Genomic DNA, 26,124 nt, shown 5'->3' on the forward strand with positions numbered 1-26,124 from the left:
ACAAACACAGTATACTGTGAAATCGAAAAGGCCATGGAGGCCACTACTGTACATCTTCACACACCGTGTGTTGCTTGATGGTTATGCAAATCACCCGATGAAGCTAAGGACTGACACCTGCAATGCAGCTGTTTATTAGACCTTCCTCTTAAAAGTATGACCATTTCTCTTTCCCAGGCCTTCAAGCATCCCGACAGTGATGTCAATAACATCACAGTAACCCTTCCTGGAGTACTGCAGAGGATCTGAGGGTCGGACATTGAGACAGGCTGATAGCAGCAAACCCCCCCCCCCGCCCCTGCCACCACCACCTCCTACAGCAGATGCGCTGAGTCCTGGCTCAGTCAGCAGCACAGGACTCAGATGTATGTAGTTAATTCATGAAAGGAAATCGATAGAACCTTCACTTCACCTAAGTACCAGTTCATATACAGAGTCAGAGGTTAAATTCAAGATCACCCTGGTAACACAATGATTAATTCTCCAAAACACTGAACAGCAAACTGCATCCACTCTCTCTTTAGCTCTCTGCTGCAGCGATAATCAGATTGAACTGAACTTTTTTTTACGAGCAAGTATGTCCCATAAAGAAGAACATGATTAAAACCACTGCTGAAACAAGAAATACGCTAATAGGGTCAATAGAAATCTAAAAGGCTTTTAAAAACATACAGGATTCAAATTACCAGATAATTTTAAGACTTGTGATTTCATTGATAGGAACAGTCCTACATGACATGGTCTGTGATTATGTGCTGATTTTTGATCCAATGAGAAATCTTGAAAAATCCATTCACAATTAACATTAATTATGGTGAATGTTCACAATGATCAACAAATTGAACTGAATTGGATTCGTGAAGAAGAATCCCTAAAACATTGTTTTGAAATACAAACACAGCTCCCGTTACCATCTACAAAGCTCAGTCTCCAACGCAGCTCACTCTGATTGAAATTAAGGGGGAACTGCAACACTATTTTTATATTCTGGGGTTTGAAAGAATCGGCATTGATGAATGCATTTCAAACCACAGTGAAAGTAAATATACACAGTAACGTGTAGAACCTCCAATTTACATCACAGAACAGATTACATTTCCAAGTACGCGCAGCGCCATATTCTGCGATTCAGAACAAGGCAACAAAACTTCCGGTGAAGTGAAGTGGCCCCTGTTACATTAAACAAGCCCTTCATTAGTGTCAAACTAGTTCCAGTAAACAACTTCAATCAACATTAAACAAAAGGCTTAGGTACACATGCATATGATGCACAAAACACAGATATAGGGTATATACAGTACAGTACCAAGAGGGACAAAAGCAGAAATTCCAAAAGAGCAAAAGCAGTTCTCCACACGAATCAGGCTCACCCCCAGCACTACCGATTCCTGCACGGTCTGTCAGTGGCCGCACGGTGACCAGAGGGGTCGAGCAGCCCGGGAGCTGGACCCGCTGAAGCCCACAGGGAGGTCTGAGGCCCCGGGCAGCAGGTGGACAGGGGGCGGTCAGTCGGGCAGGCAGGCAGGTGTCCAGGCGGTACAAGTCTGTGCGTCAGAGAGCAGCAGTGAGAACACTCCAAGGAAAAGCAGCATGATGAAGGAGGGGAGGAAGTGGATACTTGTGCATACATCACCATAGTAATGGAAATCAACGTGCAAGACAGGGGCACAGCAGCAACCCCACACACCCCACAGAACACGCACAGGTTATAACAAACGGATCAGTCATTCAAGTGAGGCTTTAAAATGAAAGCCGAAAGCACAAGTCAGATTGAAGACAGGTGCCCTTCAGGCTGTTTACCAGTTTATCAGAGTCTCACACAACAACTTGGTAAAGTGGCAAAAGTGCAGGAGGCTTTAACCTAATTAAACCATCAAAACCTCTGCTTTCTACTGAGTTATTTTTGCTCTTGAGGAGCTAATGACATAAAATAAATGACATGCAAAATCATGCTTTTCAACCACAGGCAGAAAATGTCAGTAATTTGAATTTTTTTCAGTCAAGGCATAAATGCTTAACATTCATGCTGGTGATCTGACCCCATTGAAAGAGGTCTCTGTACAGGCAGGGCTGTGCATCATGAGAGGACTGATATTCTGTGATACTAACAAGATTAATCTGCAGTTTGCAGCAATTTGGGCAGGAGATTTTATGGTAATTCTGACAATATTTTGTTACTTTAAGATGTCATGCATGGTACAATGATTACCATTTTTGTCCTGTGAGACAAAAAAATATTTTTTAATGTTGAATAATAATGAATGAAGTAACCACAGTTTACTGTGGTTTTTAAATAAATATTGAACCCACAAGCCCCTCCCTTCATCTCCAGAGAGCAGGCCCTTAATTTCCATGTTTTCAGGGTAATTGCACGCCCACTCATTCTACTTTCCAGGGTGAAAGCTTGCATTATTACAGGCAGGTTCGTGTCATTAATGTCTTTCTGGATTGCCAGCACTTTAAGTGATTTCTTAACAGTGGCTAAATCTATGCCATGCCATTATTACAATTATTGTAATTGTCTTGGGCAGCTCTAACGAAGGGATAATGACAATAATAAAGTTCTGCAGGTCTTATCAGAAGCCCAGGATTGTTCCACAGATGACCAGAGGTCACTGCTGTTTCTCTGCTCCCTGCTTGCTTTCTCTGATGAAGGTAAATGCAACAAGCCTGCTGTGAATAATTTGTGTCCGTTTCTCTTTCAGATGTATGTGCGGCTCTCCGGCACCCGGTGGAGGCAGGCGGCTGACTGCAAAGAACTACTCAGCCCCCCTCACCTCACCTCACCTCACCAGCGCCCCCTGTGGCCTGCTCCGTCTCTGCAGCCCAGCTCTCACTTGACCGGGCAGACGCACACCCGCCCCGCCCCGCCTCCAGAGAGGCAGTCCCACTCAGGAGTGAGGTGTTACGCCAATCAGTAGGAGGAGAGGCCATGCCACTTCCAATAACTGGACATAAACCATGTCATCTCCTGTCGGCTGAGTAACTCGTTCTTACATGATTAGAATAAGAGCGAGATTAGACACAGGGTTGCGGCTTTAGAGTTTCCATGCAATTACATGACATGTCACGGTCCTGGCGGTGCGTCTGTAATCACACACTTGTGATTAACACACACATACCCCCCTTCTCTTTCTCGTGCTTAAAAATGTTGAACATTCCTGAGAACTGAGTTATCTGGGGAATAACTTAGCACATTGGAAGCAAAGTGCTCAGAATAATTGAGGTCTATTATTTATTTGCAGGAAAGCATGAAAAGCAAAGCTTAATCAAGTTATTCAACAGAAAGGAAATGGGTAAACTGACATTCAGCAGGGTGGCTGTGTGTCAGTGTGGGTCAGTGTAGCTGTGTATGAGTGTGAGGGCGAGTGTGTGTGAATGTGTGTCGGTGTGGCTGTGTATGAGTGTGAGGGTGAGTGTGTGTGAGTGTGTGTCAGTGTGGCTGTGTATGAGTGTGAGGGCGAGTGTGTGTGAGTGTGTGTCAGTGTGGCTGTGTATGAGTGTGAGGGCGAGTGTGTGTGAGTGTGTCGGTGTGGCTGTGTATGAGTGTGAGGGCGAGTGTGTGTGAGTGCGTGTCGGTGTAGCTGTGTATGAGTGTGAGGGCGAGTGTGTGTGAGTGCGTGTCGGTGTGGCTGTGTATGAGTGTGAGGGCGAGTGTGTGTGAGTGTGTGTCGGTGTGGCTGTGTATGAGTGTGAGGGCGAGTGTGTGTGAGTGTGTGTCGGTGTGGCTGTGTATGAGTGTGAGGGCGAGTGTGTGTGAGTGTGTGTCGGTGTGGCTGTGTATGACTGTGAGGGCGAGTGTGTGTGAGTGTGTGTCGGTGTGGCTGTGTATGACTGTGAGGGCGAGTGTGTGTGAGTGTGTGTCGGTGTGGCTGTGTATGACTGTGAGGGCGAGTGTGTGTGAGTGTGTGTCGGTGTGGCTGTGTATGAGTGTGAATGTGTGCCAGTGTGTGAGTGTGGCTATGTGTCAGTGTTGCTGTGTGTGAGTGTGTGTCAGTGTGACTGTGTATGAGTGTGAGTGTGTGTTGGTGTGGCTGTGTATGAGTGTGTGCCAGTGTAACTGTATATGAGTGTGAGTGTGTGCAGGTGTAATGGTGTATGAGTGTGAGTGTGTGTCAGTGTGGCTGTGTACGAGTGTGAGTGTGTGCAGGTGTAATGGTGTATGAGTGTGAGTGTGTGCCAGTGTCCTTCATGAGTGTGAGTGAGTACCTGTGTTTCTTACTGCCAGCTGTGAACCATTGAATCAAAATTGGCCTTTTCCACCGTCCACCCCCTCAGGACTCCTCACCACATCATCAACAGCAACGCTCACCCACAACAATAACAGAAAGCTAAGGCCAAAATGGGTTTTCCTTGTCTGTCACTCACTCCTCACTTTCACTCATCAAAAATGTGTTCATCCCAAACATATTTTGCCCAAAGGTGTTCACTGCTCAGTGTCCATATCCCTTCAGGATTCACAGAACCACGTTACTTCATACATAGTTCAAGCATCTAGTTGCTTATTTCAATGTTGCTATCTTTATGGTGCTCTCAAAACAAACAGGACAAGAGAAAATATTTCAATGTTAGAATGAAAGAAGTTACATTTTAAAAATGACATTCAACATATTTCAGTCTTTTTAATTCCTTTCCGTGATGAAACTACTGGTCTTGAGGCTTGAGAGTGAAGGGGAGGCACATAGCCATGCAGTGATGCGTCACTCGGCTTTGTCTCAGGCAAACAGAACCGCAAGGCCTGTCCCAGGTGAGCCTGAGCCGAGACATTAGACCAATACAGCACATCTGTCCCTGAACGCATGACAATACAGACACATGCTGCCTCTGCCACCACCAGGGCTGCCTTTCAAACTGTGCTATTTACATGACTGAGCTCGCAGGCTCTCACTTGTGACTTGGAGCTAAATGCAATTAACCAGCATATTCCCCAGGCATTTGGCATCTGCAGTCTCCAATGGCTGATGATGCATTTCATTGCATTAGTTGCAAAGTCAATCCAGTACTGCACCTGCCTTTTTTAAATCTCCTAAAGCAGCCTAAATTTATTTGCACGAATTTATGCCACAGATTATTTGTCTCTAATTAGCTGGGGTCATATGAAACTGCAAAGGCCAGTCACTTTCATTTTTTTTTCTTTCCAAGACAATGCACATAGAAAAAATAACACCACCCTGAAGCTGTACACTGAAAGAGGAAAGTATTGTATGGAAACAATACTATAACCATGTATTGTTTCAAAAGGTGGATGGATTCTTAAGTGTCTTTAAGAGAACGACTTATTTCTTCAAGTTCTCCTCCTACGTACGCCAACTGTAAGTGAGTAACCATACTGTATATAATAGATGGAACGACCATTCGCAACAATGGGGTCACCTAGATCTCACACAGGCTATTAGGAAATGTGTGTGCTTCGGAAAAAATGTCAGCATGCAGTCCTTTTCCTGGGTCTATCTCAGGGTCAATGGAACACTTCCAGGACTGTGGGAACAGGTATGGGGACTGCATTCCCAGCTGCACTGGGTCAGGAGCTCTTTTGGATGTGGATCGATGCATTTCGTTTCATTTAAGGAATGCTTGCGCAATTGATTATTGGCTTTCCTTTAGGCCCCAAGTGTCCTGAAATAAAAATTGTAATTAAACTTGTTTAAAGGTGAAGTTTCCATGAATACAAATGGAAATCCTGCCAGAGAGCTAACCCAAGTACCATGTGATCTGTATTTGTCCATGTTGCAGTAATGCTATTCTAATGTCCGTGTATTGTTCCAGTGTTTAGCAGGACTTTAACCCACTGCTTCATTAATGCAGCCATTGCTGTTTATCCAGTCTGTCATAAATCATGTTTGCAGGGCTGTTGTGCAATAAAAGTAATCCAAATCCAACACCCAAAGGATGCTATTTGATCATCTGGGCGGCATCTTTCATTTAAGTAACCTTGTGAAGAGCCTACGCCAGCAGCCCAGTGTCACAAAGAAAGGACTCATTGTTCCTGCATATATTTATTTTTACAACAAAACCCTTTACGCCAGCTGTCACATCACATCAGGTCTCCCCTGCACAGCTTCGCTGTGTGGCTCTCGGCCATCTCACAAACCTTACCTCTCGCATTAAAGAGCTTTTTACACTGAAGGGCCCTGCAGGCTCCTGGATGCATTCAGACCTGATGCATTAAAATGAGCTGTAAACCACCTGTGTCGGCATGAGGTACTACCAGCCAGTCCTTTCACAACCCTGTTCTGCAAAAGTGAATCTGCCACGCAAGACTGAGCTGAATGTCTGGGTCTGAATACCAAGGTAAGACAAAAACAAGCACATGGTTCCAAGAATTGACAAGGAGCGAGGTCTCTGGGCCACCACACTTCTGACCCAGCCCTGCCTGGCAGTGATGTTACAAAGATGCACCAAACTGGAATCACTGAAGCATCCTGCCAGAGTGGTGGCAGAGTGACCCGAAGGACATCAGGTTGTGTTTTCACAGGACTCTTCGGCTGAAGAATGAAGGCCCCATGCCTACCTAGGTTTAGATTTCTATTTGAATTCTTCGTTGTTTTTAGGATTGGGGAAATAATTACAGATCAGTGGGAAATAAAGGCAATGGACCCGAATGAAAACCTGAAAGCCGTCCTTACCAGAGTCAGTGCACAGCGTCGCACTGCGCTGCTCAGACTGACTGACAGGATTGCAAGAAAGTTGGACATGCAGCCAACATGCAACACGATGGTAGCAATTCTGAGATTCCTGAGAATCCCAGGGTTTTAATTACAAAACCCACACAGCAAATTAACACCATGGAACATTAGCAACTTATTACCGTGACTCCCTGAAATCAGCCCATCACTTATCAGACACTCATTTAGCAGCCCTGCAGTCAGAGCTGTAGCGCAGCGGCTGGATTCTAATGGCAGCCGTTTATTTCCAGTGAACCCCCAGCAGGGCTCAATTAGGCTCTTTCAGCCACCGAAGCAATTACTCACTCCGTGAGTGTCAATATAATAAGAGGATAATATGTTGTTGCTCATAATCCCCTGACAAATTAGTACAAATTAAAACCGCAATCTATAGTAGAAGAAGCTCTGTGTACACAGGACAATCCACACGGGCCATCTTGAGATGATCTACAGATCTGACATCCTGTGAGCTAATAATCCGTACCCCCTCTTCCAGCCACCACTATGTCCTGCTGGTGCTCTGTGTCTGCTGACACGCCGAGCTCTGGAGAGAAGGGGAGATTACACAGAAATCAAGATCACGACAGGTCATGCTCTCAGGCCCAGAACTACAAGTGCATGGTGCAGGCTGCAGTGCTCCAGCAATGCCTTTACCTTGCCCCTATCAGTGCGTTCCCTTTCCCAGGATTCCTGTGGCAGAGCTGCACAGCGCACAGGAGAACGTCACGCATCATCTACCACAAAGGGCAAGAGCAGTGCAGCCAAACGACAAAGACGTGTGACCAAAGGGAGCATGTACTGTACATGCAGAAGCAACGAGAGCATGACTGACAACCCTCTATCTAAGAGAACACCAGTCAAAATCATTCATTTGTATGGAGGTCTTCCAAATCAGTAATTAGGACGGAATCGCTGATCTAGTGTGGTCCAACAGATCCAGAATGGACCAGCAGCTTAACAGTTCATGGAATCAGTCCAATCCAGCCTCACGTTAGATTATGCCATGGCAGCAGATTTCTGTGATCAGAAGATGTGTGCAGTAAAAAAAAAGTTTCTGCGCCTGTAGCTTGACTGTAATATGAGCAAACGGAGCCTGAATGGTTCATTCTTAAAAAAGAAGCCCGTCCTCAAAAATGTCACTCATAAAACTGGGAGTTTCGTAAATCCAAACCCAATGGCCTACAATATGGGCACTACAGGCTAACTGCCTTTGATGAAATGGGTGTTGAAAGCTGATGTTGCTGCATCTGTGTATTAATGTCAATATGTCTGCATACATATATCGGGCAGGAAAAGCTACTGTAATGCTCTCCTTCTCCGCCCCCCGATGCCTTGATGTCAACATTGTTATAAATGTTCATCTCTGAGCCCCAGAGCCGCGATGCCTGAGTCACAGTCCGCACCAGGGTGCAGAGCTCTTCTGTCTGTGCCAGGCCCCTCCTGAGCTGTGGGACAGGGTGCAGGCTGTGTGTTTAAAACACACCGGTGATGTGACAGGGCTGGGGGGGAGGAGGCAGGAATAACGACACAGCTGTCAGGGTAATTTTCTGCACTAGCAGTTTCACACCTCGGTTGCTTCTTACCATCTCTGCTGAACTTTTTCCTTGATTTACAAATTGTTCTTTGTCTGAGTCATCAATCCTGCACACATGCATGACAGGGAGGGGGAAGAAACGATAATAGCCAAATCCTCCATCCAGAGATAACAGACCAAGAGGCTCACCGGTCACAATGAGAGGACACCCACGAAGCCCCAGTGCTCCCCACGCACGTGCAACAAGCCCAGGGCAGAGGGACTGGGCCAATTTCGACATCCACGACATAAGAATCTAAAAATAGAAAACGGGTGACGACTGTTTTATAGCAGACCTTTCAGGACAGGGTGTCCCAGGAGTTTTGGGAGAACATTTATTAATTAGCTCAACGCCGAAAACTGCTGCTGCTTCACAGTTATTTTTAGAAGACACAGGGTTTCATGAAATCAGTCTGGCTTTCTACGGCGCTAGACTGCGGGAGCCGAATAGAGGGCATGATGAAAAGAAAGAGCTCACTGACAGCACCTCCACAATCACAGCCTACCAGAAAAATAAAACACAGTGAACATCCCCGTTTAGGATTCATGTTTCATAGAACATTCAATGCACACACTTCCAGCACTGAAACTGGCCATGAGCTCCTCAAGACTTGGCATCTTAATGTGCGCCAAGCACTAAAACCTACTGAGCCACTTCTGCAGCACCCTAGAGCTCCTTTGTGGGACTGCTTTTCACGTGAAAAGCCTTCCGAATGGAGATCCTGGAAGAAGCCGTGCAGGCACGAAGAGCCTGACAGGGATGCAAGAAGGTGTGATACACCAAGGAAGCCCTTTCTCTGGAAGGACCTGCCAGTAAGGGTTAGGGAGAGTCTGTGTTATTGGCTGAAATGCTGTAGCAACTAATGAGAATCAATTAGCTCATTAGTGAGAGAGAATTACAGCATCAATTTTGCTCTAATCACAAACCACCCAATAGTACAAATTATTCATGAACTCTTAACCCGTATATAAGATGACAAAAGGGCACTATAATTATTTATAAAACAAGTTGGCTATGTACTCAGGTATTCTGCAGATATCTTTGCTGCATTTTCATGAGCTGTGATTAAATTAACTCCCCCCCAGACTTTAGGGACATCACTTTATGAATCCTATTGGGGCTTTCAGTGTATGTTCTAATGCTTAAACGACTTCACAAACTAATCAATCCTATAATGTTTCTTCTGAGAATATGCAAACCGGTGGCAATCCAAGTTATGCAGAAGAGAGAAATCAGAGAAATCAGGAATGGCGCTTGATGACTGGTGTCCTCCCCCAATCTCCTCCACCCGGTGTCCTGCAGAGACAATTTAAACTCCTGGCATGAGCCGGGTGCCAGACACGGGACTCCGCAGAGCACCAGCTCCACAAGCCCAGCTGGGGAGTGGTTACAGCTGTCAGCTACGGTTTGTCTATTTTATGAGAGATCTCTCTATACAGACGGTGCTATTCCCAGTGCGTGCAAAGTCATTCACATTTATCTCCATTTTTACCCCCTTAACAGAAAGGCGTCAATAAGGTGTAGTAATTACAGGGCTTGTGGAATTAATGCGTGGTCCATGTGAAAGCTGGCCTCATCTTTGGGGAAACTGACTGATTCATCGTTCACAGGCCACATTGCGCCTGTACCGTATAGCTGGTGATGACCGCCTGTAAAAGAAGACCAATCCTGCCAGCTTTAAAAGGACGCCCTTTTAATATCCTTTAAGGTTTAAAACTAAAGAAAACAGAAAGTATACTGCACAGATGCACCAACATTTACATGCAATCACATTTTTTTTTCAGAAGTCTGGTTCATCCCAGGTCACACAGAATAAATCACAATTTATAATACAAATAATATGTCAAACCTCCTATCAGTAAATTTCACAGAAGCAGACAAGACAAATCTACTTAATATCAAAATATGCAAGTAGTCTTGTCAAGGCCACCATTAGCAAAGGCAGTGTGTATAAAAAGTAATTTAGCAGATTTTTTTCTTTCTCCTTTCAGGATCAAAGGTACAAAACAGGCTAATCAGTGTGATGTTATATTCACGGGGATGTGACAACACACATCAGGAGACAGTGAGAAGACATTTGAATGCAACTGCCTCTATACTTATTACACCTCCACCCCTGACTGCCCCGACAGAAAAACCTCGGGCTGATTTATCCCTTTTTATAGCTTATTAACCTCTCGTGACCCCCCATCACAGTCAGAATTGAGAATAATTAGTTGCTGCCATTAACGACTAAAATAAGTTCTGGCAATAGCCTGGAATGCTGATGGGCCCACTGAGTGCCTGTCTGAGAAGTGACCTGTCCTTGGGCTCCGCCTCCCAGCAGGAGCTCCACCACCCCACAGGAGACGCCCGTATCCTCGTCGGAGCGTTGACATGGTCTCGCCACTCTCTGCCGAGGAGCAGGGCATGGACAAGGCAAGCGGTGCTCACACGGGGCCTTGGCGTTTGGAACCAGGCGCCCATGACTTCTAAACCGCGCGCGATGTGATGGGCACGTGCCACGGGCACTAGCCCAGCGGCGTGGCACCGAGCGAGGTGTAACGTGGGCATTCCCACAGAGAGCCGATCGCTGCTCCGCAGGCGTGACTCCCATTGCAGGGGGAGCCCCCGACCTCACCCCTTTGTCCTTGAGGGGACAGGAAGCGCACTTGTCTCGAGAGCACAGCCAGAGGGAACCCGGGCTCAGCGCCTGATTCTCTCCCTCCCGCAGAGACCTTCTGCGTGTCTTGATACACGAGCACACGACACTGAGCCTGTCAGGCGTGCATGTTACAGCCGGGCCGGCAACAAAGCACATCAGAAGGGAGCGGAGCAGACGCCCGGAACAAAACAGAGCAGGCGATTATGAGACGTCTATTAAAGAAGGCAAAAAAATAAGTCATTACCAGAATCGCTAATTAATAGACTCCCGCTGTCACTGAACTGTATGATAATAACCAATTAAATTACAACTTAATTAAAACAACCGTTAAATATCAACACCTTTATATAAAAAGTTGGGATGATATTATTCTAGCTTTCACAATTGCTCTGTGTTACAATACACGCTCACACAGACATGCTGTCTCCACTAAGATCACGCACCGCTTACAAACTCCTCGTAATGAAGACTTATGTCTCATTAACTTACTAAAATTAAAATATGCTTTGAAACAATCTTTCCATTTAAACAGATACCAGACATTAATCACAGTAACCGTTTTTACACAAAGCCAATACTAGAAATTCACAAGGAATTCAGAAGAATAACTTTGTCGATAATCTGATTAATGGCTTCTTTAACTGAATAACGTCGAGAGCAATTGGTTGACTGAATTAAGACTTACAAGGTCTTAAACAAGTCCTGCTCCTGAGCGAAGTGCAGCACAGACAACCGCGATTCCAAACTTTCAGTCATTTCTCCTGTAACAGCTGGTTTAGAGTGGTCAAACACCTGTATCCCTCTGAGAAAAGCATGCCCTACTTTTTTCATTTATTCAAGCTGTGATTCACCTTCCCAGTTACTGCCCTTGGCCTGACCTGACTCAGACCAAAACTGCACCAACCAACACAAACAGAAAGATGTGGCCTCACCTCCGAGCTCTTACCTCTCACAGGTCCAAAGGTTTTTTCTGCTGCAGCGCAACAGCCGGCTGGTCTTCCTCAGATCCCTTCCTACCCTTCTTTAGCCACAAATGGGAAGGCCCTGTGCTCACATCACTATAAAGATCTAGCCAGCCTGAATTGGTCACTGTCTGCTGCATAATGCATGAGTCGAACCTCAGAGCATTCAGTTATACACCAGTTGTCAAATCCCAGGTGCAACTCAAACTCCGTTTAATTTACAGCCCTGACTGGGATCTATTGATTATTGCTACCACACTCTTGCTGAATAAGCTAGCCCGCTAATGCGGGGATGCACACATGACTTTATCAATAATGTGAAATGCCATCAGACACTGAAGCTTCTTTGCATGGGGAGGGAGGTGGGCGTCAGTCATCGGCAATGCAGCTTCACAGAGCCACAGCAGGAGCTGTGGGTCCAATCTGCAGTGAACTCCCACAACAGGGCAGGACGGTGATGGATACAGTACGTGAAGTGTGGATCTATTTCAACAGCGGGCCATCCAGACGAAGGGAGGGAGAAGAAAGCAAGCATCCTCTTTTTTATTTAAACTAATAAATGAGCAGCAAACGCCGTTTTATTTAAGGGCTAGGGCTTATTTTAGATGGGTAGTTTGGCTTTTAGTGTAAGCTATCTTTCTTGTTTAACATTTACACTTTCTTTTTTTCCCCAAAGTGTGGAGTCACTTAGGACTTCAAGTACTAAAGACTCTCCAAGATCCCTCCTCTGTGACCAGTCCTGCTAGCTCTAGTTCTGAAAACACTTTTAATGTTCTCTTTAAAAGGAAAAAAGGGGTTTATATTACTGGAAAACTAAGTACAGTAATCCATTGCAACACTTGGGGGAAAACCAGAAGCTATTTCCATCCTATTGATCCCCAGCACATGTCCCCGGCAGAGTTTATTTGTGAAATTAAGTTCCATTGCATGGAGCGCCAGAGACCAGAGCTTAGCTGTTAAGTGAGCAGTTTAACGCTTAATAGCAAAATATTAACAGAAAAGCGAGAGGGAGATTTGGCAGGATTTTCCTCCAGTGAGTAAATCCACTTGGAAAAGGGGTTGCTTGTTTTGTCTACGTAACAAAATCTCTACATTTCACCTAAAGTAGCTTTCCAATTTGCACCCAGAGAAAGACTTTGGATTGCAAAGCGCTTAAGGCTTTGAAACCGCCAAACCAGCTTCAGTGAATAAATGACAACTGCCCTAGATCTATTCTAACCTCTCCACCTCCAGTAAACTCTTTCCATACACAGACAGCCAGGCACCTACAGTATTGGAATATGAGAACACACGGTTGCACATTTCTGGATCTTCAGTGGACACAAGTGAGACCCTCTTGTCCACAAGACTCGAATTCGTGCTCTGTAGCTTCTGCCAGCTCCTTCTGGGCTGCTTTGGTTCCGATTTATTACCCCGCCTAACACTGTGGTGAACTAGAACTTGTGCTCCCTGCTGTTTCCAACTCGCATTCAATGTGCACGTGGCTTTCCAAGGGTTTCTGTGATAAAGCGCAGCTGAATAAGACGCCCAGTAAAAGTGCACACATTAAGATAACCGATGGGACTGTAGCTTAGACAAAGAATACAGATGTGCATTGGGGGGTTAGTAGGAGTCACTAAGTAATTTGCACTTTTTGGAGAATGCAGTTTTGCAGATATAGCGAGGCACAGAATCACCTCCTATTACTAGTCTCCAGGGATGCTAATGTAAAAGAAGATGGGGCAAGCGAAGGTATTACCATCCCTGACACGCATTTGTGCCATTGAATTCATCAAACATAAGCTAATTTGTAACCACTTTTTTGTACTCAGCACCTGTCACGGATTCAGGCCTCGCTACAGAAAAAAACCCGTCTCGTTTTGTGTTTTTGCTTTTCCTCGGGGACGGACAGGCAGGAAGGAGGCGGCCCCGAGACCAGGCGTTTATGTTAATACTCCTCTGACGAGAATTGGCAGATGGGAGCGAGCACGTCAGCAGTATTTGCGGAAAGTCACAGAATCCCCATGAGAACCGCTCTGCCATGAAGCCGGACCAGAGGAGAACTGACGAAGGCGTTAAAGAGCAGATACCCCACCGCCAGGCCAGTCATCCCCGAACTTGGCAGTCTCCATCCTGGCATTCCCACACACCCTCTGGGGACGGCGGCTTAGCAAGGAATTGGATTCTGCAATTCAGTGCGGAGGATTTCACTACTATAACCACTTCTTCTCCTCCTACAGCAGCTCCGAACGGTGTCAGCCAGCAGATTTTGTTTTTATGCGGATGTACATGGTAATTCCAAAATTAAGGTATAAATAATGCTTCAGGTTAATTGCATATGTAGTAAGTCACCCTTCAAGAGGGTGTCCGATGCATAATAATCACCGATGCTGATCAGGAGGATAAGTCAGGAGGATACTTGGCTGCAAATATACAGTGTGTAAGTGCCATTGAATGTGCTTCAACAGTATTTCTTTTTGCAGGAACACTATAGTCTGGACGAACTTTCATCACAAGCTCCACCAACAGAGCAGCACCTGTAGCTCACTCGGCTACAAACATGGAGGAGTGAGGAAATGACCCTTCAGAGTCAGTCACTCTGTATTCGAAACCAGACACACAGGTGCTGTGCTAAAAAAAATGGTCCAACAAGAATTTGGACATTATAGCAATAGACCTTAGAGGTGTTTTAAATTTCCAACTACTGGATAGAAGCTCACACATTTTACAAGATTCCTACACACGGAAATTCTGAAGTACTGACTTCAGAATACAACCACCACATTTTTGATGGTACTTTCTCGTTTGTCTTAAACATTGACTCCCAAGTGTCTAAAGCAGTAAAGGCTTTTGTTTGGAGTACAGGTGTCCTACAAGTCCAGTTCAGATCAATGTCTCATCATTAGCTGACTATGCTGAGATTGTCCATGTGATGTTGTCCTACTGTTTCCCAGAAAAGGGAACATATGCCCGTATTCTACAATTGAGATCTGAGCTTTGTGAGGGTGGCCCATCTAAAACAATTGATTTAGATCTGAAGCACTATTAAAAAAAAACTTAAGAAAGAAGAGCACTCCTCCCTCATCAGAAAACCACTTATTCTTGTGAGAGTCGGGAAAAACCAGGACATACCCCAATTGAAACGGGGGCACAGTGCGGGACTCCAAGACTGCTTTATCCCTGAACAGGATGCCAGGATCTGTGAGGTGGGAGGAAGCAGAAGCGCTTGGCAATATCCCATTTGAAGGCAGAACGTGCAAACTCCGCACAGACAGGTTCCCAACTCCCAGATGGAATCCTATAAATGGATCATGGCCTCCAGAGGAATAAAGGAAGCTGCACTAATCATCATGCTACCACACTCCAAAAAAGGGAGAAAACAACCTCCATCTGCACACTGCCTGTCTATAGTGAGATGCGAGGCCTGACCATGTGGAATTTCAAGCATCAGCAACCCAAACAAATTATGACAATGAGCATTAGGAAAATGAGCTTTAATGCTTTTGAGACTTTCCCTCTTTTCTTCCATCTGTTAAACTCCTCTATTCTCACAGATTTCACATCTGACTTTTGAGCAGCGATTTCACTAACGAATGCAAATACAGGCCTTCTTTTTATTTATTGATTTGAAGAAGAAAAAGATGAGGAGGAAGAACATCCAAGAATGGCTCTTTCAAAGAGCAGGTTTCCCTAGGGAAGGAGGAGTCTTCTGAAGAATAAAGGAGAAGCATCTGATCTTGAAACTGATGTGCAGATGAACAGGGCAGAAAAAGCACACCAAGGTACCAAGAGAGCGCCTGTATAATGTTCACTGGCTGGAAGAAAGGAGAAAGAAAAACACAAGTTGCTTTAAATTCAGAGCTCTGCAACAGAAAACAAAATGTAAATAAGGACAGTTGCCAAAAAAGCTGAAAAGGTCTTGAGTATGAAAGTGCTGCTACTTTGTGATTTCATATTTCATTAATTTTGGCTAATGTGGTCGCCCTGGCTCCAAGGCATCTGTGCAACACAGAACTGGCTGCACTACTTAACTGTAATAGCTGCCGTCTATCAGAATATTTATTCTGAAGCGCAAGATGCAGAATGAGACACCACTTCATCAGGTTGTTCGACGAAGCCTTCAGAACAGAAATCTGCTCTTGCCAGACAATGAGAATATTAGCTCATCTCCAAAAACTGGATGCTGGACAGATGCTGTCCTGTTTAAATTTCTGTAATTTTTTTTTTTAAGAAAAAGCATTAGAAATCTGATTGACCTTCTATGCCAAACATATAAGTATGGAAAAAAAGATTTATCGGCTCTATGCATGAAAGTTGCATTCAATAACGCAGTTATTGACTGGAGTATACACAAGTACACTGGTTTAAAGAAAGTCTTTCAGTGATCACACCAGAGTAGCGAGAAACAAGATAAATTCTCCCTTGACAGTCATGCTCCCATATTTATTGACAAATCTCACAAAAGGGGTTTTTGCACAGAATCACCAGCAAGAGAAAACCGCTTTCTCCGATGTTATCGCCCATCTTCAAGCCATAAAAGAAAACTTCAAAGGAGCGTAAGACGACAGACTTGTATTTTTGAAACCCATGTCGTAAACGGTTACGACCAAATAATCGATCGCGATGGCGCTGCTTGAAGGAGTGAACTAATGTTATTTTTCAGAACAGAGCCGGTGGTGGCCTCTTCTCATTTTTCACTCTGGAATTCGTTTTTAATTACAGGCGCAAAACAAGCCAAGGATTTAATGGGAAATGAATTGCAAAGTGTTGTTTTTTTATTGTGGTCGTGCGTCCCTCGCCTCTCGTGAGGTGCGGGTCTGCGCCGGGATGCCCAGGTTTCCTGGAGGAGGAGGTTTGGGGGGGGGGGGGGGGGTAGATCCTGGACTCTTTTGAAAGAACAGTCACCAGCGTGGACCTGCGTCGCCAGCGGAGACGCTGGTCTTGGAGGGCACCGGAGCTTTCATAATGCAGGGCTTCACGCCTCCCTGAGAGAGCACAAGAGCTCGGTCCTTCCATTGTCGGGAGCGAGTGCGCCCTGCCCGGCCGCAGCGCCCCCCGGGAGCGGAGCGGGGCGTCAGGGGACAGCCCGAGCGGAGCTCGTCCCGCTCCCCGGCACATTAAGGCGGCGCTCGCCCCGGGGCAGGCATTCACGGGGTTGCGTTTCCTTTTGTGCTTTCGCCGCGACCCATCCAGTCGCAGCCCCTCGCAGAGGCACTTTCGAGTCTTTCATCTGCTCCTTCGCCGCGTCCCCTGCCCTCACCCCGCTGCTGAATAAATCAAAGAGCCAGAGCCGGGGGGCACCTGGAGTTAATGGACTTGTGCTGTATTTTATCTCTGCGATTTGTTTCTTGCAGCTCTTGTTCACCATAGACTCGGCTCACCCTACTCAGCTACATATTCATTCACGCCCGCTGGAAAAACAAAAAGGCACCGCATGGTACCGCTGACACTAATATCCTCTCCCTCAGTTCTTGAGATATTACATTAACTTACCTGCTGTCCTGCTGGGTACTCCAGCCACAAAGCCAGTGTCTGGCTCTGATTTCTAGAAATTCCTGCATGAAATGAAATGTAACGTGTCCAGTGTAACAAAGCTTGGTGGAACACTGAATAAGAAAACACTCTTCACACTATTCATTTTGTAAACCATCTACATTAAACAAACAAGAGCTGTTTTCACATTCATAAATACGTTATTGTAGAGCCAGGCGTGCCTTTCTGTAGGAAAGGTCTGAATCCTAATGCAGTATTGACTGTTCTATGTCATTTCCAGAGTAAAGGACATAGACGCACATATAAATACATAAATATCCTAGCACACAAACAGAATATGAATTGCAGTACTGGGTACAGCGCACATTCCTTTGCAATAGAAATTGAAACATGCCAGAACGCCAATACATTGTGTCCTTGGAAATTGTAATGACTGCATTCTGCAGCCAGCTCTCCATCATTAATCAACACTAATTAAATTTATTGATCCAACCAAACATTCGGATTTCCGATTGAAAGGGTTTACTAGACTGTAAACCACAGAAACTGGGCAGGGAAACATCCCGCGGAATGAGCAAGCGGCTCCTTTTACCCTTGAAGGAGATGCGCAGACGGCTCAGGTAACTTTCACAAAGGAAGGGGAGAGAAGAGGGCAGCCCGAGCACAGCGGCTCCGGAGCAGTTCTGCCGCAGACGGAGGTCTGAAACGCGTCTGCCTGCGCCCAGCTGCTTCCCCGAGTCGCTGCAGTGCGATCCCAGGCAGGACCTGCTTTAACTACAGTACCTGTGGTTTCCAAAGGTCCCTGGCACCTATGGTCCACATGCCTTTAAATTGTGCAGATTGCTAGCAGACCTCAAAAAAATGTTTTTTTTTTTAAAAAAAAACGGCCAACTACCCTACAGACGACATCACAGTAAGACTAGAACAATAAGAACTCAAGAGTTCGTTTCCGATAATTAGTAAATGAAAGCATTTGTGCATCTCAAGCATAATGTTTTAGATTCTACCTTTGGGGATTTTACAATTACTCATACAGAAAGCTGAGTGACGGGCATCTTCAGAAAAAAAAAAAGAAAGCTGTTTTAATTATACTAAAAGCTTAGGTCTTCGGACCAGAAACAAAAGCTGCTTTGCTGTATTGCCAAAGTGCAGTTATGACGAATGCCCCAGTGACAGACCGCTACAGTTCGGTTAACGATTCCAAAGCCACGCATGAGGACTGTGCCCAGCACTTCCCCGAGAGGGCCTCGCGCACGCGCCTTCCAGGCGACACGCCGCGCTGCTCCTCGAGCGGGGCACAGTGCCCAGCGTCTCCTCCCGGCCGGGTCACGCCCGGCCGAACGAGGCTCCCAGTTAGCCCAGCCTGACCACTCTTCCGGGCATTCGGAAGGGCCTCGGTGGCCTGCCCGTACAATGCCACCTGCTGGTGACACCCTGGCCAAATTCATCAATTCCGCGTCACGGGAAGGAAAACAAACAGCCTCGGGACACGCGCGCCAGCATGCTGCAGCTGGGCCCCGGGTACTGCCCGGCGACGCTGAAGCATGAAGGAGGCAGGCTGGAGCCCTGCTGGATCAGACAAGACAACCGCTGCCCTGCTGGCCTACCACAGGCCACGCTGGGAAAGGCAACCGTACAGGGTCCTCAAACACGACGAGCCAGAGGAACTCTCATCCTCCTCCTATTCACACGGAAACACTGCAGCACGATCACTAACATCACCACCGCTTAGCTACCTCAGATAGTAAGGAATACCACTGAGCTCACAGCCGTACCCATGGCAAAGTCCAAACGTCTCTATTCGAGAAAAGGGTCATTAACGATGGACAGTACTAACACCAGACTGATGAACCAGTGAAGCTGCTCATTTCCCCAAACTCATCAGGAGTATGTGGTGGACGCTTAGCTGGCAAATTTGTGAACGATTCTAGATTCTCTTTCTCCATCTGAGTTTCCCCAGTGGGGTTTCTCCGATGGTGTGGTCTAAAAAAAAGGATTTTAAAAGCCATGGATCAGCTCTCAGAAAATTATACGGCATTTAATTTTCAAAAGACGTGCTTCTCCTCTAAAGACACCCAATGTGCAGTAAAGGGTTTACTCCATATACTAAACAGCAACAGACACTGGGGACCAGTCTGTATCACCTCCAATTGTCTGAGGCATAGGATCAAACTAAAATAAATATTCTTAAATAAATGCTGAACGAAAGGATATTTGTCTTCTGCTGGTGTTGGTTAGAGTGCTTATTATATTCTGTAAGTAACATCGGGGTACAGGTGGAAACACTGAGAAAGGAGAAAAGGAATGTCTAAGGGCCTAGAAATCAGAAAACAATAAACAGGTTTTTTAAAACACATTTTACATGGTCATATATGTAGACACATTAGAGTATACAATTAATAAAAGTTCGATTAGCTACTAGAAACCAAAGATCCCCGATAACAAAACACAAACAAGACAAAGCTACTTGGCTCATGTACTTAATATTAGGACCAATTGTTAATAATAATAATAATAATAATAATAATAATAATAATAATAATAATAATAATAATAATAATCTCACTTTATTAACCCTTTACAATTTCTTGCATTAGGAATTATCTTTTTGCATATCCCAGCTTACTCTCCATGAGCCGAGAAATCAGTTAATAAGTCATTAGAAGAATTAGTCATTAGAAGAATAACCATGCCAAGTGCTAATTCTTCACCTGCGAGAGCTTGTCAAGATCGAATAGTCTCCCCATGCATTTAAATCTTCTTTTAATATAAAAAAGATTTATAGAATTAACACGTCAATGATATAACACAACAGACAACAGCCTCAGCACCAGCCGTCTGAGCCGGCTTCATCTTTCTTGCTCAAGGGAGCCATCTAGCGGCGAACACCAAGGCCGCCACCCGCCACCGTGCTCTTCCACTCCGCTGTCGCGCGCTTTCCTAATGACAACGGCAGATCAATAGCGATTCCATTCGCCTACCCCCCTCGTGAAGGGCAGACAGCTCACCTCACCACAGAAAACAGAGACCCTCCGGTCCAGCTCAGTCGGAGACCCCACATCGCTTTCCTATCGACTGGCTCCTAGCCCTGCACGACACAACGTTCATTGTCGCTGGAGCGAATGAAGCTGAAGTACTTCGGAAACACCAGACATATGCTTTGGATCAAAGACGGGGGAAAGGAGACAACCATATTGAAAGAAACTTAGTAAAAGTCTATGGAGGTATTGGAGGGACGCCCTCTGTATCTCCCTGTGTATTAGAAACGAAGGCGTGAAGGTAACCCTCTGCGTTTTGATCGCAGAGACGCTACTGTTATCTAAATTGCGAGTAACAGTGAGCGCAGATCTGAAGAGTGGTTTAAAATAATCCTGTGCATTTTTCTGTGCTTAATGATGACACCAGGGAAATCAGTTCCCTGACACTGCGCAGTACAATAAAATTATTTATAACGCCCATGATGTATCAATTAGAAGAATTGGCAAGTCCCCCGCGGAATCCCAGCCTTTTGAAAGAGAACGGTCCTTCGGTTTTAACGTCAGTCTAGGGAGCTCGCCCAGCATCTCCGTTAGGACACTGCGATTAGTGTATATCCTGCACCCACAACCCACCTTATAACACGAGTGTTATAACTCTTGAGGACTCGCGGTAACTGAGCTTGAAAGACTACCTCAAGAACCGGTAGAGTTCTAGAACAAGAGTTCAGTCAACATTCAAAGCGGACACCTTTTACGACTTAAAAACAACATTAGTGTTAACTGCGAGCGATCCCCGCTGTCATCGAGAGTAAAAGTATTCACACTGATCAGCTAAAGCACTGTGTACTGGGGGGAAAACAAACACATTACCGCAATTTCCAAAAGACCATTGAAGCTGGTAAGATAGGACACACATGTGACCTCATCAATTGACGTTAATTTTACAAGAGTGTTAGAGTCCTTTTTATGCGGTTAAAGCCCAGTCACGGCTGTGCAGGTCTAGTGCTATAGCGTGCTCGTCGGTATAATTCGGCTACACCCGACCTCGCTTTGCGGTGCTTGGACCGTAACAGTGACTCAGAGCACCGCCACAGCCGGGATATCGACGCTGTCCTGTCTGTCGGGCACACACCCCTGTGTAGCGATACCGTCTGTCTGGATACTGGGCGGTGAATCCGGGGGTGTCGGACATCACACGGCCAGGCAGCTGCGGTTTTTGTTAGTTTCCTCTAATTCGCACACTTACTGGACCTCCACTCACTAGTGTTTACTCACAAGTAAAGACACGCGCTTCGCAATCATTTCGACGCAATTGGCGCGCAGTGCATGACAGTGCGCCGTGTTGTACAGGACGCTGGCAATATTTGAAAGACAAGTATCATCAAGTTTAAACGAATTCAAATCACCGGAGAACAGTGCGAAGAGCCACTACAGGAAACGTTTATGTAAGACGTGCTAAACGACGTATTTTTCCTAATTCAGTGGTTAACACATCAAAGGTGCTGTACTTTCGCCCAAATCTCGGGTTTTGCGGTATGTTAACTAAATTAGTTTGAGGTGTTACCACCCTTTTAATACGTGTCCTGGGAAATCAGCGAAACTAGAACCTCTGTCCCACCCGAACCGAACCGTCGGGAGTGGGTTTCGCAACAACTTCGTCCTCTTCCACGCTCATTCTCATCTGGCACCCGTGCATTTCGTACTCGTTTAAAAATACCATTCTCTTCACATTCTGACCTAACGATTGTTCTTATATGAAGCGGTTATCGCTACGGGGTTTATTTTTCACTATGTTAAGGCTTCCCGCGGCAAGTGCTGAGAGAGTCAGAAATACCGTCTTTCGGAAACTGGACAGCACAACACTACACAAATAACACAACACCGCTACTCACACTGCTGCCGTACAAGAAACGCTCCTCACAACTCGGAGACACAGCGGTTTTACTGAAGCACCTGTGATTGCGGAAGCTTTCTGACAGCAAAATGCAGAATACAGCATTAAACGGGGCTTGTATTAGCAAGACCTGTAAACTTAATTTAACACATCAAACAAGCGATAACATACCTAGCAGAAGTCGTTCAGCATCTCTTCCTATAGCTGACACCGTAAAGTCTGGATAACGTATTATCATACAGCGACCCCGGTTTGGCAGGTCCAATCTGGTATGTGCGAGCTGTAAGAAAATCCTGAATTTGTTTAACAGGGCGAACTCCTATAGCTTTTGTTTGTCGGTTGTTCCGAAGGCAGACGTGTGATGTTTGTGATGTCCGTCTTCCCTGGTAAACCTCCTCGCCTCGAGCTCCTCGCGACTCCTCTGAACGCGGGTCGGAGCGCGGCCCATTTTAAACACCTTTGACGTCACAGGCGCCGGCGTGCGACTGGCTCGTGCCCAGCGTTAAACTGCTGTTGCCGGAAGTGTGCGCTAGATCGGGGATTGTGTACACGTTCCATATATCGGCAGAATGTTTCACCTGAGGACATACTGCTTTTTAAAATAATCGTGTACGGTATTACAGCACTCCTCACAAAATAAAAGTTTCATTAAACGTTGGCACATTGAAGTGAATCATAGATAAAGAAGAAGCGTGTCGGTGTTCGTGTGCTCGGTGCTATTTATGAAAGTCAAGAGACAGCATAAGATAAGATAAGATCACTTTATTGGCCATATACAATTTCTTGCATTAGGAATTTGTCTTTTCGCATACCCCAGCTTGCTCTCCACGAGACACACAAACAGGGAGAGAAGCTTGGGGTCAGAGTGCAGGGTAGTGAGCAGTGCCATAAGTAGTGTTTACAGGCAGATAAGCACGGCGTGTGTGCTAGTGGCGAGTTCATTGCCAATTACAAATAGAGACAATGTGTTACCACCCTGAGGTATACACATTTTCTGTGATTTATTGGGGAAATTTAAGATCTAAGCAGCTAATGTAACCCACTGAAGCTAAGCAGGTGTGAGCCTGGTCAGTACCTGGATAGGAGACCTCCTGGAAAAAAAGGGCCAATGGGAAATTTGGCCAGGACACCGGTGTTACACCCCTACTCTTTTCGAGAAATGCCCTGGAATTTTTAATGACCACAGAGAGTCAGGACCTCTGTTTTACGTCTCATCCGAAGGACGGCGCCTGTTTACAGTATAGTATTCCCGTCACTATACTGGGGCATTAGGACTCACATGGACCGCAGGGTGAGCGCCCCCTGCTGGCCCCACTAACACCTCTTCCAGCAGCAACCTTAGTTTTGGAATGGGGTTGAACAACACATGTATTAACTCGAACCGGGGAAAGGTACACACACAGGGAAAGGCGTTACAGCGCTCCACCTTCACTAACACACAGACACGACGAGAAGAGGGTGTCTCCCAGCCCCCCCCATATACAGTCACGTAGTCCCGCCCCGGGCGCTGTTCCCATGGACGGAGCATGAAGAGGTTCTCAATTTTGTTCTGTAAACAAATTACAGGTTTTGCAATGCATGAATAACATTAAGAAAACACTGGCGGATAGATGTGAGTGTGCATTGTACACATAACTATTCAGATCGCCTCTAAATGCCCTGCAGGATTTCTAAGTGAACGACGTTTACGGAGCTAAACTACATCCAAAGTATGTATTTGAAGCTTTTATAAGCAGACCATTCTTGCAATTAAGGGTACGATTAATTGGTTAGCACTGTAATGCGACTATTACAACTCAGTGTTAAGTCTTGTGGGAAGTCACGATTTTCAAATTAGCTGTCTTTTGGCATCGAAAATAGCATTTATAAGCATCATGAAGGATCAAACAAGATCTTCAGAACTTAACTTCGCACTTTTTATTCTCATGGCGCCTCACTCGATCTTACCTTTGGGACGATGCAATTTACTCCAACCTCTGAAACCTATACATGCGTGCACGTTCTTCTGGTATGTTACGCTCAAGTCTGCTGAATATTTAAAGGCAAGGTAAAAGCTCCGTGAAGTTGCCCCCCCTACAGACAGCACAAACGATTAAACCCACCTCATTCGTTAGTGCTACGTTTGTGGCGGTTTGTGCAGTTAAAAATAGCGTTTGTGCTGCTTTCGTTCCCGAGATATAGCGCCTTGTTTTTCCGGTGATCACGTGACCATGCACGGTGATTTTGGCCTCCAGTAACCCCGTCTGCCGAGTCCAAGCGCTCTGTTTCAATTTAGCTTAACATTTTAAAGACAATATTCATAAACTTATGAGCCTACTTAGACGTGAATAATACTAAGACATGACGCATGCCAACAAGTTAACCATCTAACCAACATAAACCTGTGGTTGTAATGTGGTTGTAAAATCACCGTGATTGTAAGATCTATGGTTTTTATTTTCTAAGGCACGTTTTCCTTTTCTTATTTCTCTACCTTGACACGCTATTGCCAAATGCGTAACTGTGGGATACCATCGCGACAAGACCTCCGCAGCATATCATGATAGGGACCCCATGTATATCGCGGCAGTGTATATCACGACTGGCGCCTTGCTTCCATGCCACCCTGGCACCGCTGCCGCAACAAAGGTCTCATATCAGGACATGATATACCCAGATAGGAAGTGTCGCGATATATGGACTCCATGTTGCGACATGGGGGTGGGATATTTTGTCGGGTATGTCATATCGCGATATACGGGGTTTATGTCATGATATGCAGGCTCCATGTCGTGACATGGGGGTGGGTGCGTTTTGTCAGGATATGTCATATCGCGATATCGCGATATATATAGACTTTTTAATTTTTTTATTTTTTTAATTATTTATGCTTAACAAAAGAACAAACATTACAATACAAACAAGAGTACATATAACAATTCCAAACAAAAATATCGTCAGGGGTACATACTACTACATTAATTCAAGTTATGAAAAAAGATTAAACAAATTAAATAAAAATAATGTCCGCACCGCTTTCATTTTTTTGCATTTTGATATAGTCTGCAAACACCCCTTTACTTCCATTTTAAAATGCTCAAACACAGGGTACCTCCCAGACCACTTCATTTTATGTATGTGATAATGTGCCAATATAATAATTAAATTTATTACAAAAGAAATTTTTATATTGTTTTCACTGGGGCTGAAACTTAACATAATATCTTTTTCAACAAAACAAATATCAATATTCGTCTCTTTTTTAATATAATTCTGCAACTTAGTCCAGAACATTTTTACCCTGGAACATAACCAAAACAAATGCTGAATAGTTTCAGGGCTATTGTCACAAAAAACACATTTGTCATCTATATTAATTTTAAATCGTTGGGTAACAAGAGTTTTAACTGGGTAAATTCGATTAATTATTTTGTATGAAACCTCCTTAATTTTATTGGTTATACAATATTTTTTGGGCATCATCCAAATTTTTCTTCAATCAATGCGCTTTCCAAATGCGGAATTCCAATACATTGTAGTGGCAAGTAAATTATCATTTTTTAACAGGGATCTCAAAAATTGGTTATTACATCCACTACTCACAATATCCTTTCCTTGTAGTTTAATATGAGCTGTACATTCTTCCAATGTTTCTAAAGGACTACTATTACAACTCCTTAAAAGAGTTAATATTTCCCCAGAAATCGCATTAATTACAGCAAAATACTGATCCAAAGTAATAGAAATATTGTATCTATTAACAAACTCGGTGTAACTATATATTTTACCATCAGTCTTGATTAATTGTTTAATCCAAATTATATCATTCTTGACCCAGTTTAAAAAAAAAGGTTTTATTTCTAATTATTATATATTTGTTGTTCCAGATAGTAAATCTATGTGGGGAAAAGTTATGTTTATACATAAGTGACCACGTCAGAAGTACTTGTTAATGA

The 26,124-nt window shown here is 44.9% G+C and overlaps 1 protein-coding gene across 4 annotated transcripts in view; it reads right to left on the bottom strand.

The window, feature by feature from the left end:
* megf11 (multiple EGF-like-domains 11) overlaps positions 1-22,659 on the bottom strand; it is an 87,057-nt gene extending 64,398 nt beyond the window's left edge. For 2 of the 4 annotated variants that reach the window (XM_069190561.1, XM_069190558.1), the window contains exons 1-2: positions 22,361-22,658; positions 1,371-1,544 (exon numbers count right to left, since the gene is read on the bottom strand). The gene's annotated coding sequence lies outside the window, so the exon portion shown is untranslated. Of the gene's footprint in view, positions 1-1,370; positions 1,545-22,360 lie in introns of all 4 variants that reach the window. The other 2 variants (XM_069190560.1, XM_069190559.1) reach the window with 2 other exon arrangements.
* Positions 22,660-26,124: the final 3,465 nt, after the last annotated feature.

The sequence above is a fragment of the Lepisosteus oculatus genome, chromosome 5, assembly GCF_040954835.1.
Source record: "Lepisosteus oculatus isolate fLepOcu1 chromosome 5, fLepOcu1.hap2, whole genome shotgun sequence".
Lineage (NCBI taxonomy): Eukaryota > Metazoa > Chordata > Actinopteri > Semionotiformes > Lepisosteidae > Lepisosteus > Lepisosteus oculatus.